Genomic DNA, 19,500 nt, shown 5'->3' with positions numbered 1-19,500 from the left:
TCCGAGGAAAAATCTTTTCTTCTTGACCCGTAGCAATCCAAGGATTTCCATATCAAATGCATTGATTATGATACGTCTCAAGAATACTATAGGCTAGAGCCCAATGTCGAAAATGTCTGCTCTAAGGATACTCTTGAAGCAACAAACTCCATGTCGGATTCGAAAGTCAATGATGAGCATGAAAGTTTCCTCTTAGAAAGAACACAAGATACATACTCCTTCGAGGAGACTCCATCTCCTCTAGCTATCAGCACAAACACCGAGTCCCACCATCCAATACTCCTGCGTCAGAAAAATTTTGAGAGGGTGCTTGTGGATGATTTTGTTTACCATAAATGTTGCAAATCTCGTTGTGGTTTGTTGTGCAAATCTTGCAGCTAGATTTCATGAGTTTAATTCAAAGATTGGTGATGGAGGGAGCCACAGCACCAAGCTAGCTGCAACATCAAGATGAGGCTCCCAAGGTCGAGCTTTTGACCATAAACAAGCACTGCCGGGAGGTAACCCGTATTTTTTTTCAATCTTCTAAAATTAAAAAAATTCTACATCGATTTCAAAAACAAAAAAAATCTTTACTTTTCAATACAATAAAATTGAATTGAGCTTCTAGGACTCCCTCCCTTCAGGTATTCTTGTCACTAACCTTACAGGTCGGGACTCAAATGAACAAAGAGTTGGTGCAATTAAAAGAGACTCACTTCCATGCTTTAATGGAGAAAGATAACTACAACCTCCGACGCTCAGCTGTTGGCACCAAGTGTCGCAAAATCTGACCGTGGGGGAGGGCATTGTTTGAAAGTGAAGGTGCTTCCCAAGACTCCACAAGTGAATGCGACTCTGGATACTAAAGACAAAACAAAAGCAAGTCGTCAATGCTGGTTTGCACGTCACACTCTCCCCGCTCGAGGTTATTTCATACTATTCATATCTTTTGATGAAGGCTCTTTTGCTAGATAAAACTACCTATATGCAATAAACTTGATCACAACTACGCATTTCACTTGTTGGCAAGCATAAGTTTTATTCCTTAACTACTACTCAATTCTTGTGGGATTATCAATATAGGAGGATCTTGCCTAAGTTGTTGAGAAGTGTGATATAATAACATAGAAGTATATCTTCCCTTCTTGGTTGATCATTGCTTGGAGAATTTTATATTTGGAAAAACTGCAAAACCCTTTGTCTCACAATTCCTCAGTGGTTCAAATTCCTACTACAGTCAAAATGCTTTACATGAGCAAACCTATAGATATGCCAACTATATCGTTGTGTTGAGTTTTGTCAAAACTTGTGCCCTTATGGAATAGTGACATTTCAATACCGATCATTTCCCCCTTTCCATTTGTCCTCATGTGCTAGCCTTCCCATGTCTGGATATGCTAAGTTCCAATTTGGATTCTAGCATTCATCTTCGCCAGACATTCCTCCATCAATCAAAACCCATATCACTTTGTTCGCACATCCTTGATCTTATCCTACCCACAAATATGGCTTTTCAAAATAAATACTCCAGTCATGTCCCAAAATCTCCCCCAAAATCCTTTAGAGAAAGGAGGCATGGAGCTATCGAGCAAAAAAAAGCCTGCCCACAGGCAAAGAAAAAGAAATGTGATAGAGAGCTCCATAGTTTCAAGTCTCCAAAGTCCTAGGGGTGATCCATTAGAAATAAGGAGTACCATTCAAGGCCATATTCTTTCAAAAAAAACACACAATATGTGGTTTGTTCACCTCAATCCATTGAATTTGTGTTGTATCAATTTTCTCCCCCATCCTTGATTACCATTTCCCAATGATCGGAATATGAATTGTCACAAGTTTCACTAGGACCAATTTTTGACTTAACAAATTACACAACATAGGTGAGTTTACATATCCCCTACCCGAGCTCCACATAAGCCTATAGATTGTAGGGAGAGGCTGGCCAATGGCCTTGGTGAGGAATTTAAATACCACATGAGAATCAAGAGTGTCATCTGAGAACATATGAGCTAATGAGTTTATTTTGAATCAACAAAACTCCTAGTATGGTTGATTAAGAGGGAGGTCATACCTTCCTTCTAGTTGTTCCACCTTTCAACTGCCGAAGGCAAGCATCATAGCCACCTCAAATCCCACAGGTGTGAGAAATGTTTTGGAATAAATTTTATGCTAGCCAATTACTTTGAGAAGTTGTGCATCAAAGTCTACCTTTGTTCTTGCTCGGCCCGGTATTCTTATCCTACCCTTTGCTCGGGACGAGCAAAGATCTAAGCGTCGGGGGGTGTTGACGGCCATTATACGCCCATTATGGCCGCCAAACATTGCAAATAATGAAGGAACCTGAAGTATTTGAGATATAAAGTTCACTTAAACTATTTCAGATGTTATGCAGGACTATGCTGAAAATATGCAAGAAAACACATTAAATGGAGCAGATGCAACGATGGTGAATTATGGAAACAATATTAAACCATTGCAAACATTCTCAAATGCCAAATTGGATAGCACCATGTTGAAGAGCTCGTCTAGATGATCAAAATGGACACTTGGATCACCCAATTTGGAGTCCAGACCGAAAAATTATGCCTACGGGAAAATCACCGACGCGGCCCTACCGGGCCGGGCGGCCTAACTTAGGCTGGCCGGCCTGGCACCTCCCCAAGTCACTTCCAACTCATCATCATAGCCTTGGGGACTCACCAATGGACCCCCAAACACTTTGGAGACAAGCCAGAAGTGAAAGTAAGACCGAAAGGCCTCATATGTCCCTCTGCTGGGCTCCCGAAGTGGCCACTCGATGTTGGGTTGAGCATCCAAGGATTAGGCCTGCACTTACATGCAAAGAAACACAAGTAGAATCAATGCCAACCATTGGATGGAAGATAACACAAGTGGAGGGGTGGATAAGTTTGTCACATGGATCAAAGAACCCACAAGTCAGCGCCCAGATCATCAAACGTCAACGATACCCATCCCAGGAGTAATGTGGACCATTGATCTATGATGTCGGCGAAATGGAGAGCCAACGGGCTCTGAAGGCAGGCCGCCCGGCCTCTCCCGAGCCACCCGGCCTGGCTTAACCATTTTTGGACCAAGGACCCAAGGAACCGACACCATGAGGCAATCAGAAGCGTCCATACGAAGGCGGTGCTCGAGTGGCGGCATCCCCAGGCCGGCCGGAGGCCAGCCGGCCCCACTTTGCAGTGTTTCAAGCTACCCTTTTGCGTGGAGTTTAAGCCAAGAAAGCCTTAGCGTACACTTGCAAATACCTCAAGAACCAACCTCTAGAGCACTATAAATAGCAGCCCTCACCTCACTTGCAACACACGGAAAATTGGAGCAAGTCCAAGGCAAAGCGTAGCGCTCCACATATCTTAAGAAAATAGGAAGAGAGGTGAGGTGAGAGTCTGGAGAGAAGTCAGAGTGTCGACCCCTCTCCAACTTTGTGCCTCCGAGGAATGAAGCTTCGATTCGAGTAATTTCCTCTTCTTTCGTCAGTATTACTTTCTCTCCTTTACTTTATTAGTACTTGGATACTTGATCTCTATAGTTGTAGGATCCCTTGTCTGCATAAGTAGCAAGATCTACTTATTTGAGGTTGCTCTTTATCTTAACATGAGATAGGAGTAAGTAACTTGATAGTTTAGGTGTGGTACCTAGACTTGGTTAGTTACCTTGGGTTGTGTTCCACCCCACGGAACCGCAGTGGTAGACGGCAGGTGGTGACAGCCCTATCCGTCCTTTGTAGTCCACCATGTTTGGGTGCTTTCATAGCAGTAGTTGCCGATGGACATTGGACTCCCTTCTCATCCCAGTCTGAGTCCTTCTCTTAGGCCGCCGAAGCAACTAGAGTATAAGTCATGTATTCTTGACAGGAGTAGTTAGTAAGACGAGGTTAGAACACCTCGACCTATCTTATCTGGATCTCTTCACTCCCGTCATACCCCCTGGATAAACAAGAGTCATTTCCAGTACACTTCTCGTTCCTCGTGGATTCGATACTCCCAGGTAAAAGCTACATAGGTATCTGTACTCTTGCAGATTTATTCTGTTAGGCTAAGGACTGCCAACATCCACCCAAAGAGGAACCACTCGATGTTCGAGTGCACGCTCATCCGCAAGTCCCTCAAATCTTCATTACCCAAAGCGCCCAAGAAGAAGCAAAACAAAGAAGACAAGGATGACAACAAGAAAGATCATGATGGGTTCCAACAACCCGAAAATATTGTCAATGTCATCTTTGGAGGAGATCCAAGCTTCTCTAAGCGTGCCCAGAAGTTGATTCTACGAGAAATCCTTTCCATGGAGCCTGCAATTCAGAGACCATTAAAATACAGCGAGGTCCCGATCACCTTCTCCACAAAGAATCAATGGACTAGCTTCTCTAAACCAGGAAAGTTCCCACTGGTACTCGATCCGGTCGTACAAGGCTAAAAGCTCACTCGAGTGCTCATCAATGGTGGAAGCGGCCTCAACCTAATCTTTGCGAGTACCCTCAAGAAGATGGGCCTCAACTACATGAGCCTCCTCACTCTAAGCCAGGCTCCCTTCTACGGCATTGTTCCTGGAAACTCCTCTACACCAATTGGATCAGTAACCCTGCCCATCACTTTTGGTAAAGAGCAGAAACTTTTGGACAGAGAACATCAAATTCAAAGTAGCCGACATTGAATCATCTTACCATGCCATCTTGGGAAGACCAGCTGTCAGCGTAATGGGAATGGGTCTACCCATAACCCCGGACCAATGCGCGATTAAGGAAGAGGGGACCCACAAGCTGCGTCAGTTGGCGATGTCAGCCGAACACAACTGTGGGCCCTCACCCAGAACAATCATCCACGGAAGTGGGCACCCACATGGTGCAGGCCGGGTCTGACCCGGCACGTGATGCCCAGGAAGGCCATTTCCTTCCTGTGGCCGAACCACCCAAAACACTGAGCCCGGGTGCACTAATTTTCGTTGCTAAGCAACTCTAACACAATTCGACACACACCGGTAGTTCCTCGAGTGAAGCCTCAATAAAAGCCATGCTTTTCTAGGATCTCACAGACAACACCCACACGAAAGTGAGCCTAGAGATTACAACACAAATTATCTCATACATCTCAGAGTTTGCAGCGAAAGTAAATTTACTACAAAACCATGTTCAGAATAGTAAATTACCACAGAGTTCCAACTACTCAATTTATTCAAGTGTCATAGTTTTAGCGGAACCAATAAACGACATCTAGCAAACATGTGACGCATCGATAAAGCCCGTACAAAATATGTCACTCAGTGGGAGGGTGGTCAGCACTAGCTGAAGGGCCACTATCGATAAAGCCCGTTAGGGTTAGCGGCGACAAACTAGTAGAGTTTATCAAACTATCTACGATATCTTTAGCCAATTGCTTCCCCGGCAACAGCGCAAAAAATGCTTGTTGGCATTTTTTATGCCCGATTAGAATAGATATTCTGCAAGCGCATAGAATCACCGCTGTAGCACTTCACCTTGGAGTATTCCAGGGTATCGTATTTTCCTCAGGGAAGCACTATGGTAAAGAGTATCGTAAACCGAATGATAACCATACAAGCTTGATCGATCGGCTGACTAGACGGGGGTAAGCAAGATAGGTAAGTGAGATAAATGGCCGGGCCATGACCGAGTGACACACGGAGATTCTAATCCTTAGAGAGGTAGCAGCTGGGAGGACAATGAGCGAGATAAGACACTGATACACTTCTGAACTATTGAGCTAGCCTCTCTAGATCAGACTAAGCACCTAACTAGTTTTCGGGAAAGCAGAGCTTACTTCGGCGGCTGGAAGAGGAAGGACTTCAGAGAGGGATGAGGGGGGAGTCCAATGGCAACCTGCACTCCTACTATGAAAACACCCAAACGTGGTGTACTACAAAGGACGGATAGAGCTGTAACCACCTACCGACTACCACAACGGTTCCGTGGGGTGGAACACACTTTCTAGCTAACACTAAGGTCAGACACCACGTATGCACTCGGTGTTAGGATTTCTCTCGAGGCCTTCAAGAGAAATCCCCCTCAACCTAGAGCACTAACTTGGGATACTCTAGTCTAGGCGATAAAACCCGTAAGATAGATTCCCGACCACTAAGAAAGATAACTTAGCCTAAGCTAAAGGAAAACTTCCGTGCTCAAGCTGAACCTCAGACTTGAGTGAATAAAAGACTATGGAAAGTAAAGCTGACTCAGAAAAGTAAAGAAGATAATTTATATTAATAATGCCAAAAGAAAGATACAAGAACAATACCAGACTTCTGACGACTCCGGAATCTCGAGGAAGCTCAACTCGACTCGAACTCCCAAGCTACTAACTTACTCTAGAAAGTACAAGTAGAAGAGAAGAGCACCAATGGTGTGTGTCTTGAGTGATAGATGGTGCTTCTATTTATAGCCCTCCCAAGGTCGGTTCTGGCGGTTACTGCAGGTAGCGTCGGTTGAAAGCAGGTAATACCATTGTGCTTAACTTCCACACCAAACCCCAGCTTGAGAGGCTTCCATGTGGGGCCGGCCGGCCTGGGGATGCCACCACATGTCCACTGCCTTTCGGATAGTGGCTCTGATCATCACCTGGAGTCGGTTGGCAGTTCGCTTCGGTTAGCAATTGCATGTGCCAGGCCGGCCGGCCTAGGGGACGCCGGCCGGTCTCCCTCTAGCCCATCTCGACTCAGAGCCTCATGAGTGTGTCTCATGGCCACTGGATCGAAGCCGGAGCCATGCTTCTGAAGGTGTCAGGCCGGCCGGCCTAGGAGAGGCCGGTCGGCCTGGGATTTTGCCCATTTATGCTCATTTTTGGTACACCTATTCCTGCAATCAGAACTCATCCAAAACTTGTGGAACTTGTTAGAAATAAATAGAATATGAATGGAACATAGTGTAAAGCTCATGTTATTTCTGAGAAGTTGACGGCTTAGAATGTGAATTTATGGCCGTCAACACCCCCCAAGCTTAAACTTTTGCTCGTCCTTGAGCAAAGCTTAAACTGAGGCTCGGTGGATCAGGAGTTGCATCACTGTTTACCCCCTTGCAGGTACCTTGTGCACAGCATATTACTCTTCCCGTCTGTACTTATGAAAAGTTGGCTCATACCTAAGGTTTTGGAAGATGGGGCGTATTTGTTTTTCATCCCTCGGTCTTGAGCAGTTGTTGGACTGAACAACCTTCACCAGAATGTTCCCTGCTACCTGTTCAGGTTCCCTACTCGGATTTTTGCAAGAATTTTCAAAAGAGGTTCAGGTTTCCCAAGGGTACTCTCGAGTCGCTCAAAGTGTATGATCCTCACATATGGTCGAGATGTCTGACCATGTTCTTTCTATCTCTACAGCAGATATGTGGAGTTTATGGGTAGGAATATGTATGCATACCTTGGTTACTGTTGACGGTGCTTAAGTGCCATTTTCACCCGTCAACTATACTCAATAATAAAGGAAAACTGCATGCCTTACTCGCATATTTGTATCACTAACCTTGCTCCACAGTTGTTTTTAAGTTTCGTACATTTCAGATGAGCAAGAGCGGAATAAGACGAAAACACGCAGCAGACGCCACATAACTATACAGAATATCTCATCCGGCGTCACACCCTTACAAAGAGGGCCCACATGTAAGAGGAAACGAGACCTCCATGCAAGATGCACTATAGGATAAGGATAAGATCCAACGAATCAACCACCCAGCAAAGGATCGGCACGAACGGATGACAGGTGGGGTCGGCCGACCCGTAGGGTCGGCCGAACCTGGCCTGCAACGCGTCCAGGTGCATCTCGAGGAGGAGTCACGGCCAAGGCACCTGATCACCTTCCATATATGCGTTGGCGGGAAACCGACCTCCAAGTAGTATAAATAGGGCCTCTCCCCCCCTCTCAACACACACACTTCATTCCATTCTCTCCAAGAAGGCTCTCCTCTCTCTTGCTCTCTTAGCTAGGTAGTGGAGCTAGGCTAGTTTTCTTTAGCGAGCAAGTCGCCATCGGAGTCGTTGAGCAATCCTCGGCTCCTGGTATGGCTTTGTATCCAACTTGTCAGACTTCTATTCATAATATAGAGTTCTGCCATGGTTGCTTTTACTATCTTGATAGTTTATCAATCCATGCTTAGATCGTTCATAAGTTATGCTACGGTCTTGGTTAGGCCAGATGATCCGGGTACGGATAGAGGTTTGTTGTGCTTTCGGGCTTGCTCTAGTGTTTTACTTGTCCATCCGAAGGGTGGGAGACCTGGGGGCACTAGAGAAGTGACTTCATACACGAGCGTGGTGCTCGGGTATGTGGGATCTTTCGGATATGACCGTGCTCCACGGTGTGACTGGGGTAGACGGCAGGTGGTGATAGCCCTGTCCGTCTGGCGTAACAGCGGTGTTGCATTTAGCGTACTCCCCGATGTTAAGGTTCGGTGTAGGAGTTCATGCAAAGAGGTAGCAAGGACTGGATGTAGTCCGGTGCGGGACCTTCTCCCCGCTATCCCATTTTCCTGGCACCTGCAGTCCTAACCATGATCTAACATGACCCCAGCTTTGGATAGAAGCACTAGGACACCTAACCTAGCCTAAGCTCCAGCTGACTTGATGTAGGATAGAGTAGTCCTTTGTTTTATAGTTTCTCTCCTTTATTCCTTCCTCTTGGAGTGTGGATGTGTGCTGTGTCACATTACCCTTACTTATTCTTTATTTGTACTTACCCCTGTTATAGCATTGCCTATTACTTGAGGCACAATGTCATGGTTAATGTTGAGTACAATACCTTTGCCGCTGCTGTCCTTTGGGACACAAATAAATGACGATACCCTTACTCTCCGGGTGAAATGCTACAACGGTATATCCGTGCACTTGCGGATCCATCTGTAATCGTATTGATTATACCACGAGAGTGGTACCCCTTGGGTGCAGTTGCTATGATGGGTTCGGCGCCCTCATTTCTAGTGATTGCACTAAGGACTGCCAACAGGGATTTCTAGCGCTGTTGCTAAGGATTAAACATTCCTAGTGATTGCGCTAAGAAATGTCAACAAGCATTTCTGGCGCCGTTGCTGGGGACGGAATTTGAACAAAGATATTGTGCTGATATTAACTTAGACCTTGTACTCATGATATAGTCTTTACTCTTTCAAGCTAATGTCACTTTATGTCTTCTTTTATTTTTGATTTGAAAAGAAGACAGGGGTAGTGTATGACCGGTTCCTCCCTACCGGAAAACTACACAGACAATCCAGAGAGGCTCATGAGAAGGGCACAACCTTGCGTCATTCCTCCTCTCGCTATCCTCCCGGCGCAGGAACCCATTTCGGAAGCACCACTCGTTCTTGAGGCTATGGATGAAAAGACTCTCCGCGAGTTCTCCGTCCCCTCCACCAACAATGTGGCCACTGGCTCCAACATCAATGTTGGGGACATGAACTTCGAGCTCAAATCAAGCCTCATCAACATGGTGCAGGCTAGCCCATTCTATGGCAAGCCGAACGAGGACACAAATGCACATTTGCAGAATTTTCTGGAGCTCTGCGACACCGTTGTCATACGGGGTATCGTCGCCGACATTTTCAAGCTTCGTCTATTTCCCTTTTCCCTCTTGGGGAAGGCGAAATAGTGGTTTTATAAAGAAAAGGACATAGACACCTAGGCCAAATGCTCCAAGGCATTCCTCGGAAAATTCTTCCTGCTGGGCAAAACAAATGCCCTACGCGGGAAAATTTCAAGTTTCCAGTAGACGGGGATGGAATCCATCCCATAAGCTTGGGAGAGGCTGCAGGAATACCTCATGGCCTATCCTCATCGCGGCATGGACGAGTGGCTCATCCTGTAAAGCTTCTACAACGGGCTCACAACGACATCTCGAGCCAATATTGATGTCGCTGCTAGAGGAGCCTTCCTCAACCTGACCATAGCCAAATCCAAAGCATTGGTTGAGAAGATGGTCTCCAATCAGGGGTGGAGCGATGAACGACTCCAACCCCGCACCAAAGGCCCGCATACCGTCAAGGAGATGGATATGATCATTGCCAAACTAGACCTCCTACTGAAGCATCTTGGCGAAAGGGCTGAATTCAAGAAGCATAGAGAAAACTATGCTCGTGCCATGGAATCGCACTTCACGTGCAAAGTCTGTGGTAATGATGGACACTCGGGGAACGACTGCCCCAAAACCCATAAAGATTGTGCCTACCTCAACAACAACAACAACAACAACGGGTACCGTCCACAACAAGGAGGCTAGGGGTGGAACCAGCCACGTCCACCTTTTCAGGGAGGTAATAACTACAATCCTTCTTATAATTCGAATTTCAATTCAAACCAACCTCCCTTGAGAGAACTTGTTCTTGGCCAAGTTAAAATCAACGAAAATATAAATAAAAAGCTCTTGGCCAATGACAAATCCCTGGAAAGTTTAAATGTCAAACTTGAAACTTAGTCTTCAACTCTTAAAAATCAGTTAAGTTTTAACAAAATGATCGAAACCCAGCTTGCACAAATTGCTGCTTCGTTACCTGCTGTTGAGAGCGGGAAGATCCCGGGGCAACCCAAGTCTCCCGTTGAAAATGTCAGCATAGTGTCTACCGGACGGGGTAACTCGTCTCGGAGGCCACCACACAATAACCATGCAGGTAGGTACTATCCCCCAAGGAACGACGTTTGGGATGGCATGGTGGCAGCGGTGCAAGAGGATCCAGGGGTCCCTATGATCAGCCGCTCGATCTACATAAAACACTTCGAGCGATTCCTATGCGATCTGGGGGTAAGCGTGAATATAATGCCCAAGGTAATATATGAAGCACTTGAATATCCTGCTCTTTCCCCAACAACTATGCTCGTATAGCTTGCAGATTCAACCATTCGGTATCTCGAAGGGACAGCCGAACACATTTTCGTACAAGTACGAGACTCCTTCGTCCTTGCCGACTTTGTGGTAATGGATATGGAGGGAGACCTCGGAGTCGACCTCGTACTTGCGCGACCTTTTCTAAGGTCTGCCAAGGCAAGGATCGATGTCGGAAAGGGAGAAATCTGTTTCTGTGTCGGAAGGGAGGATATGTTTTTCAGGTTCAAGAAGAAGGAAGAGTAACACTTCATGATCCAACAAGACAGTGAAGGGCAAGCACTCTGGGGTGCACCAGAACCCCAGCCAGAACAACGACCCTCCGCACCTAAAAGAAAGAAGAAGGAAAAGAAGGTGTGGCGGAAGGTCGAGAGTTCGGCCTCGTCCAGTTCTCCAGGATGAGTCGACGAATGGTAAGAACGATGGAGAAAAGTCGTGAACGTCAGACTTTAAACGACGTGCCCTTGCCAAAGGTAAATTGGTATTTATCTCATATTTGCTTTTTCCACTTTTCAACATTTTCTTTGCACCTTATTTGTTTTTCTCCACTGCATGTTTGAAATTTTCAAAATTGTTTTCTGCATGCTGGAATTTTTCTAGCATTTTTCCTTTTTTACAAAAAGACCAAAAATATTTTCTGAGTTTTAAAATCCTTTGAAAAAAATAATTTGAATATCTATTCAAGCAAACTTTTGGTCGTGCACCATATTTTCAAAGTTTATGACCGTTGAGGAATCACCTGGCCAAAGGGGGGCACCAGGGGGCCCACCCTGGGGCCGGCCAACCCCACAGGTCGGCCGACCCAGGGCCAACGGCTCCTGGGCCCCACCTTCTCCAACAGCTTCCTGACCGTTGTGCCTGGCTCCTCCTCGGGTGCACTCACCCAGTTTCCTTCAAATAGAGGCCGAGAGAGGGGTGATGAGCTCTCATGCTCACTCTCTCCACTCTCACTCCCTCTCACACATTCTTGATCGGGTTTCCTTTGGATTTTGGCTAAAGTTTGATTGCAAGAACACTCTCTCTCTCAATTCTTTGCTGCAAGATTGATCACATAATTGGAGGAACAACTTTCGAGTAAGAGTTTCATTTTCATTTCACTAACGTAACCCGAATCGAGTTGTTCTCGTTCGTTCTTGTTCGTTCTTTTTGCAAGCATGAAGGGTGTAGGTCGGAAACTTTCCGGAGCTATCAAGAAGATGACAGGGTCAAGCTCATCTCGTTCACGGGGTGGGTCGAGCTCCCGTCACTCCCTCGAACCTACACCAACGCCGACAACGATGGACTATGAGCAAGACGAACAAGAGGAACAAGCTGAAGAACCGCAAGCCGAGGACATGGAAATAGATGAAGATGATGCACTGTACCTCGACTTGCAAGATGACCGCGAGCGTCAAGCCTACGCCATGATCAAGAATCGAAGCTTTGATCATACCAGAGCCTTCGATCCGGACCTTCTCGAAAAAACAGGTATGGATGTTGACTTCGCTCGTGTTTGGCATGCAGTTGGATGGAATGGTTTTGTGCCCGTTGAGGAGAATGGTTCTCGTCTCCTCACCATCCAGTTTCTTTGCACTCTTCGGGAGGTGGACGATGGTGTTTCTTTCCGACTTTTTGGAGTTGTACGCTATTTTAATTGGAGAAATTTCAATCACCTCCTTGGTTTTAGCGCGCGCTTGCCAGTTTCCCTTGCAAAAGCTTGCCGTGGTTTTGATCGACATGAGTTTTGGGGTTTGATTTCGGGTCAAGTTGTTCATGGCAAGTTTGCACCTCGGTGCAATGATATTCAAAACCCGACTCTTCGTTTGATGCACAAGTGGGTGGCTATCACTCTCTTTCCAAGAGATGATCCACGACCAGTGCGCAACAATGAGTTGATGATATTATATGCCATGGTCAACAAGATCCGAATCTCCCCCGCACAAGCAATGGTTAAGCAATGGCTCACAATTTTTCGGATGACGGGTCCTATTGAATGCACTTCTTTGGTTACCCGTATCGCATCAAACATGGGAATTTTAGACGGGAACCCCGTTCCTTTCATTGAGGAGCCCCGTGTTATGATCGATGAGGCGTACTTGGTTCAAGGCCACACGCTCAAGAAAGGCCCGGATGACTCCTTGATTTTCTTTTTGCTTGGTTATGCAAATGAAATCCCATTGCCAAATGTAGGGTATCATTTGTATAACTGCCGTTCGCTAACCATCCCTCTTGTTCCACAAGAGGAGAGCCGCCGGCATAGTGTTTCTGGTCTTCCTGGCAGGGTTACAAGAAGCAGGGCCAGAAGAGAGGAATTCATGCAGCAGCAACCTCAGCCGCAACCACAGCAATATGAGGCTGGAGGTTCGTCATGGCAGAGTGCCAGCTCCACTGAGTGGGCATGGCAGGCCTCAGGGCACCGGTCCACCAGTTCCAGTTCCAACGGACCCCCGCGACATACAGCTTCATCCAGAGGCTTCGCCACTCTGACTTGGCAGATGGGCGAGCTGAACGTGCGCACCACCTACATCGATGAGTCGCTGGGCTAGCACATCGAGTCAACACAGAACTGGCAGTGATACACAGGTGAGAGGATCCGCAACCTAGAGCAGCAACAGCAGCAATCGCAGGAGGAGTGGAGGGCCTACTACCGTTGGGCTGGGTTTAACCCCAACCAGCAGCAGTGAGCCTGAAGCTAGCTTGGGGGAGGACCCCCATGAGAGGTACCTTGTATCAAACTCTACCTTTACCGCTTTCCAAAACCTTGCATGAAACCAAACAAAAATTTGCAAAATTCTGAAAATCCATAAAAAATTGCATAACTAAAATCAAATAAAAATTGACAAAACCTTTAAAAACTCAAAAATATTTACTTGCTTTCCAGTATGTGTAGTAAGCATGTGTAGTTTTTCCTTGTTGAGATGATGAATAGTTGCTCTGTTAGTTCCTTTCATATGCCTAGTTACAACCTTGTGCTCTCCCTAAGTTCTGAGTTTGGTGGCTAGATGTTCAAACTTTAGGCTTGAAACTTGTGGGTAGCGAAAAGCAGAATTCGAATGTAGTTTGTTGTGGGTTATGATATGGCTGAAAAGAGTTGCTATGATCTTCTCCTACGTGATGCTTGATGTCCGGAGTATTTCTTTTCAAAAATACAAAAATAGAATAAAGTTCCTCGGTGATATGCAATTCCTAACTAGAGCCATATGAGTTACAAGTTTGAACAGCATTTCCACATATGCAACTTTTCTTTTCATTAAGCTTTGTCAAATTGTTGTGACCCTTTGTGAGAATCACTTCATACGCCCATGATCAAGATCACGTACATATCCACTCACATGCTATACTTCTACACCTGGAAGATAGCAAGTACATCCCCCATTCATCCACAAATAAAACTCCATGTTGTACCTTGTTTATCTCTCTCCAAAGTTATCATCATGGTGTATGGGCTATACAAAAAGAAATAAAAGATGCATACCCAAAGAAGGTATGCCACATGCCCACAAGGCATGTCAAAAAAAAGAGAGAAAAGATGCATACCCAAAGAAGGTGTGCCACACACCCACAAGGTGTGTCAAAAAAAAGGAGAAAAAGAAAATATAGCCCATACCAAAAATATTACAAGGGAGAAAGAAATCATATAAAGGAGTTTCATCCACCATCCACCAAAAATATCCTCACACTTGCACATCTTGATCAAGGCTTATGACTTGTTTCTCCTTTGGATCCGGTCTTTGACTTAGTGAAATATGAGAAGCAAGTTTGCCATTATATCCTCCACACCTACAGATCCACCAAAAAGAGCCATTAAAAGTAGGATGGAAAAACAAAGGCACATAAAAAGGCCTTGGTGAGGAATGAAACACATTTGAGCGATCCGAGAGATCACCCGAGGAACTACAATATTTCTTTTTAAAAACTTTATAAAACCTCCGGATTGACGGTTGAACAAAGGAGTGGTAAGTGGTACTCTACAAGCCGTTCTGACCCTCAACCGCCAAAGATGAGGATGATGCTATAAGCCCCACAGGAGTAATGTAAAAGGTGCGACCAAGGCCAACTTATTCAGAATAAAGGTAAGAACACTCGGTTGTGCCTTGGGCATAAGTCAGGAATGCGACATTGTAGCAACTCCAGATCAACAACCTAAGTCTAAAACATTGCTCGGGACGAGCAAAGGGCTAGCTTGGGGGTGTTGTTGACGGTGCTTAAGTGCCATTTTCATCCGTCAACTATACTCAATAATAAAGGAAAATTGCATGCCTTACTCGTATATTTGTATCACTAACCTTGCTCCACAGTTGTTTTTGAGTTTTGTACATTTCAGATGAGCAAGAGCGGAATAAGACGAAAACACACAGCAGACGCAACATAACTACGCAGAATATCGCATCCGGCATCACACCCTTACAAAGAGGGCCCACATGTAAGAGGAAACGGGGCCTCCACGCAAGATGCACTAGAGGATAAGGATAAGATCCAACGAATCAACCACCCAACAAAGGATCAGCACTAACGGCTGACAGGTGAGGTCGGCCGACCCCTAGGGTCGGCCGAACCTGGCCTACAACGCATCCAGGTGCATCTCGAGGAGGAGTCACGGCCAAGGCACTTGATCACCTTCCATATATGTGTTGGCGGGAAACCGACCTCCAAGTAGTATAAATAGGGCCTCTCCCCCCCTCTCAACACACACACACACACACTTCATTCCATTCTCTCCAAGAAGGCTCTCCTCTCTCTTGCTCTCTTAGCATGGTAGTGGAGCTAGGCTAGTTTTGTTTAGCGAGCAAGTCGTCATCTTAGTCGTTGAGCAATCCTCGGCTCCTGGTATGGCTTTGTATCCAACTTGTCAGACTTCTATTCATAATATAGAGTTCTCCCATGGTTGCTTTACTATCTTGATAGTTTATAAATCCATGCTTAGATCGTTCATAAGTTATGCTACGGTCTTGGTTAGGCCAGATGATCCGGGTACGGATAGAGGTTCGTTGTGCTTTCGGGCTTGCTCTAGTGTTTTACTCGTCCATCCGAAGGGTGGGAGACCTGGGGGCACTAGAGTAGTGACTTCATACACGAGCGTGGTGCTCGGGTATGCGGGATCCTTCGGATATGACCGTGCACCACGGTGTGACTGGGGTAGACGGTAGGTGGTGACAGCCGTGTCCATCCTGCGTAACAGCGGTGTTGCGTTTAGCGTAATCCCCAATGTTCAGGTTCGGTGTAGGAGTTCATGCAAAGAGGTAACGGGACTGGATGTACTCCGGTGCGGGACCTTCTCCCCCCTATCCCATTTTCCTGGCACCTACAATCCTAACCATGATTTAACATGACCCCAGCTTTGGATAGAAGCACTAGGACACCTAACCTAGCCTAAGCTCCAGCTGACTTGATGTAGGATAGAGTAGTTCTTTGTTTTATAGTTTCTCTCCCTTATTCCTTCCTCTTGTAGTGTGGATGTGTGTTGTGTCACATTACCCTTGCTTATTCTTTATTTGTACTTACCCCTATTAGAGCATTGCCTATTACTTGAGGCACAATGTCATGGTTAATGTTGAGTACAATACCTTTGCCGCTGCCTTCCTTTGGGACACAAATAAATGATGATACCCTTACTCTCCGGGTGAAATGCTACAACGGTATATCCGTGCGCTTGCGGATCCATCTGTAATCGTATTGATTATACCACGAGAGTGGCACCCCATGGGTGCAGTTGCTAGGATGGGTTCGGCGCCCTCATTTCTAGTGATTGCACTAAGGACTGCCAACAGGCATTTCTAGCGCTGTTGCTAAGGATTAACCATTCCTAGTGATTGCGCTAAGAAATGTCAATAGTTACCTGTATTGCTTAGCCGAAGGGTGATCCGAGACGGGGTCAGTATTAGCCAAATCCAGGTCTCATGGAACATGGGGTATTTAGAGGGTATGAATTGGATGAAGCGGATGGCTTCCCATTTGAATTTATTTGAACTCCATAATTTGCAACTTGGAATGGAGAGTGGGCTTCTCTTTTTCTTTTCTCTTCTTCTCTCTCTCTCTCTCTCTCTCTCTTTATTTTAAGAAGATAACTCCACTCTCCTTTGCTGGAATATCTTGAATTTCTTTGGAGTTTTGAATGGGGAGCTTTGTGGAATGAACTGTGATTTTTGAGATGGTGATTGCGGGGAAGCATAGCTGGCAAGAGTGGATGTCAATACCCGGAGTGGGTGACTGACATGCCAGCTATGTTTGGGCTAGCAAATTGTGAATTTTTTGTGGGATAAAGACCTGTAGGTGGCAAGTACCATTCCCGAAGTGGATGCACCATTCGACAAAGCTCAAAGTAACTTCAGATTGCTCAAAATGGTTTATGCAATATAAGGCTCTAGATGGGTCATTTTAACCATGGGAAACCTTCACCAAAATTTTAGTTTTAAAAGAATTCCGAGGGGTTTCCTACTAGAGCAAGCAGTTTTAAATTCCGGTTTGGGCTATCTCGAATCCCGCAACAACTTAGACTTCAGAAATTGAACTCATGCCTCCACACAACCAAATTTTTAGTGGAACTACTACGTGCCAACTAGTTCAGGTACTAGGAGAGTAAAAAGCTGTAAACAAGGCACATACAGAGTTTAAACAGAGCAACTATTCATCATTTCCAAAGTGAGGGCTTACACGGATTTCCACTCATATATTTTATTCAAAGCATGTAAATATTTTTTTGGGGGGTTTTGTTAAGAGATTATTTATTCTTTACTACTATTATTATTTTTGTTGTTTTGTTGTTTTTTTGGCAGGACTACTGAATAGAAAGAACGGGTGCGATGACTTACCTGGCGGTGTGACCCCCCAAGCTTCGATGAAGCTTAGTCCTCCTCATCGGAGTCCTGCTCTCCCTCGTCGGGGTCCTCCTCATCGTTGTTGTTGTTATCCTCCTCCTCATCATTGTTCTCCTGCTGGTATGGCTGGTGCTGCTGGTACGGCTGGTACGGTTGTGACTGCTGATAGTCTAGCCCAAGGTGGATGAAGACGTTCGAGACATCGTACTGCAAAGTAGAGGTCAACCCCCAGCTCTCCTGGGTGAGCTGGGTGTTGTTTGCCATCGTGTCCTACATCTCTTGTTGCTGTGTCCCAAGTGTACTGATGCGGTTCGAAAGATCCGCGATGCTTCAAAGGATCGGGTCCTCATAGTTGAAGCATGCTGACGAAGAGGGACCCACCTGTGGACCATAAGGCGAATGCATACCTGCGAGGTAGTACGACCCTTGTCCACCGGCGAATCCGCTGCTGCCGGCCTGATACGGGTGCCTCCTCGAAGCTCATATTCTCCGTGGACTGTCCCGGCTGTGCCGAAGCATGAACCGGGGATGCTCGTCGTGAAGGACCTGCTTCGGTTTGTCCGCGCCGGGTCCTGCTCCTCGTCTGTGGACCTGCAACACTCCGTCGTGTGGGTTCTCTTTTCTCCATCTGCAATGTTAGACTTTTCACCGAGTAGAGAGAGAGTCTCGGCATGGAAGCTCGATCTCCCTATCGTACCCATGGTAACACATAAAGATAGAATTTCCTGGCACTTCCCGCATCATGTGCCCTTGCACAAAATGCTCAAGACCGACCTCATATTTGTACGCCACCGCCTCAGGCAAGAAGGTGACTTCAGCACCATCCATCGCTTTGACATACCTCGCCACACGGGTGACCAGTGGGGTTATGTCGATGGGGCTTTTACCCGTAATCATCTTCTACAAATGAGCAAGCATGCTCCGGACAGGTGAGAAGCGAATCTTGTTCGCCATAGCGTACAGACATTGCAGCTCAGGAAAGCTATAGAGGCGAAGGTCTGTGCGAGAATGCACAACCATGGCGAGCCACTTGGCGAGAAATCTCAGAGTAGGATTATGAATTGAAACTATGCTGTTCTTACTACTCACGGGTTCATTAGAAATTTCACTCCACCAAGAGCTACAGTCATACTGATAACGCTCAACAAGTGTGTTGGGGTCTAAGATGCATCTTCTATTAAAGCCCAAAGCAACACTAAATTGCTGGAGAGTCATTTCAAATTGTTCATTAAAGAACCGAAAGTAAACTTTAGTTTCAGTGCTGGTTTCTTCAACGGTAGGAGACATAAGAAATTCCATGGTCAAGAGATGCAAACCTGGCTCGATGATGTCGGCGAAGTTCTCCCATCCGACGGCAGTGAAGGCTTGGTTCATGTCTTGCAGGAGTCCCGTCGTGATGAGGAAGCGGATTTCGAACCTCTTGGCATGGGCATAGGTTTGCCTCTTCAGTAGCTCGAGTGCCTGCCACTCGTAGCCGTTCTTGTAGACGATCTGCTCGATCATCGTCAAGATCCTAATGCGGAAGCGGCTTCTTGGGACTGCGGGAATTTCTTCTTCTTCCCGGGATGCATGTGAGCGGTGACCGGAGTCGACCGACATGTTATCCCGAGAAGAAGACGAACTTCGCGAGCTTCTCGATTTCTCGAGAATCCCTTCTTGACCTTCTCCTTTGCTCGAGTTATCATGGTGCCTACAAAAGGTTAGCACGAGCAATTCCCGAAGGAATCAAGAAGTTAAGAGGAGGGTTAGCTTTAGTCGTTAGTCGTTAGTCGTTAGTTGTTAGTTGTTCTTGTGGGGCATTAAACCACCACAAACGCTCAACGTTCAGTGTGCCATGAATTTATTTAGAAAGGAAATATTTTTTTGTGTTTTCTGGTTTATGAACTTCACTAATTACTACTCA

The sequence above is a fragment of the Panicum virgatum genome, chromosome 1N, assembly GCF_016808335.1.
Source record: "Panicum virgatum strain AP13 chromosome 1N, P.virgatum_v5, whole genome shotgun sequence".
Taxonomy (NCBI): domain Eukaryota; kingdom Viridiplantae; phylum Streptophyta; class Magnoliopsida; order Poales; family Poaceae; genus Panicum; species Panicum virgatum.
The sequence above is the reverse complement of the archived record's forward strand: the minus strand, read 5'-3'. Positions refer to the sequence as shown.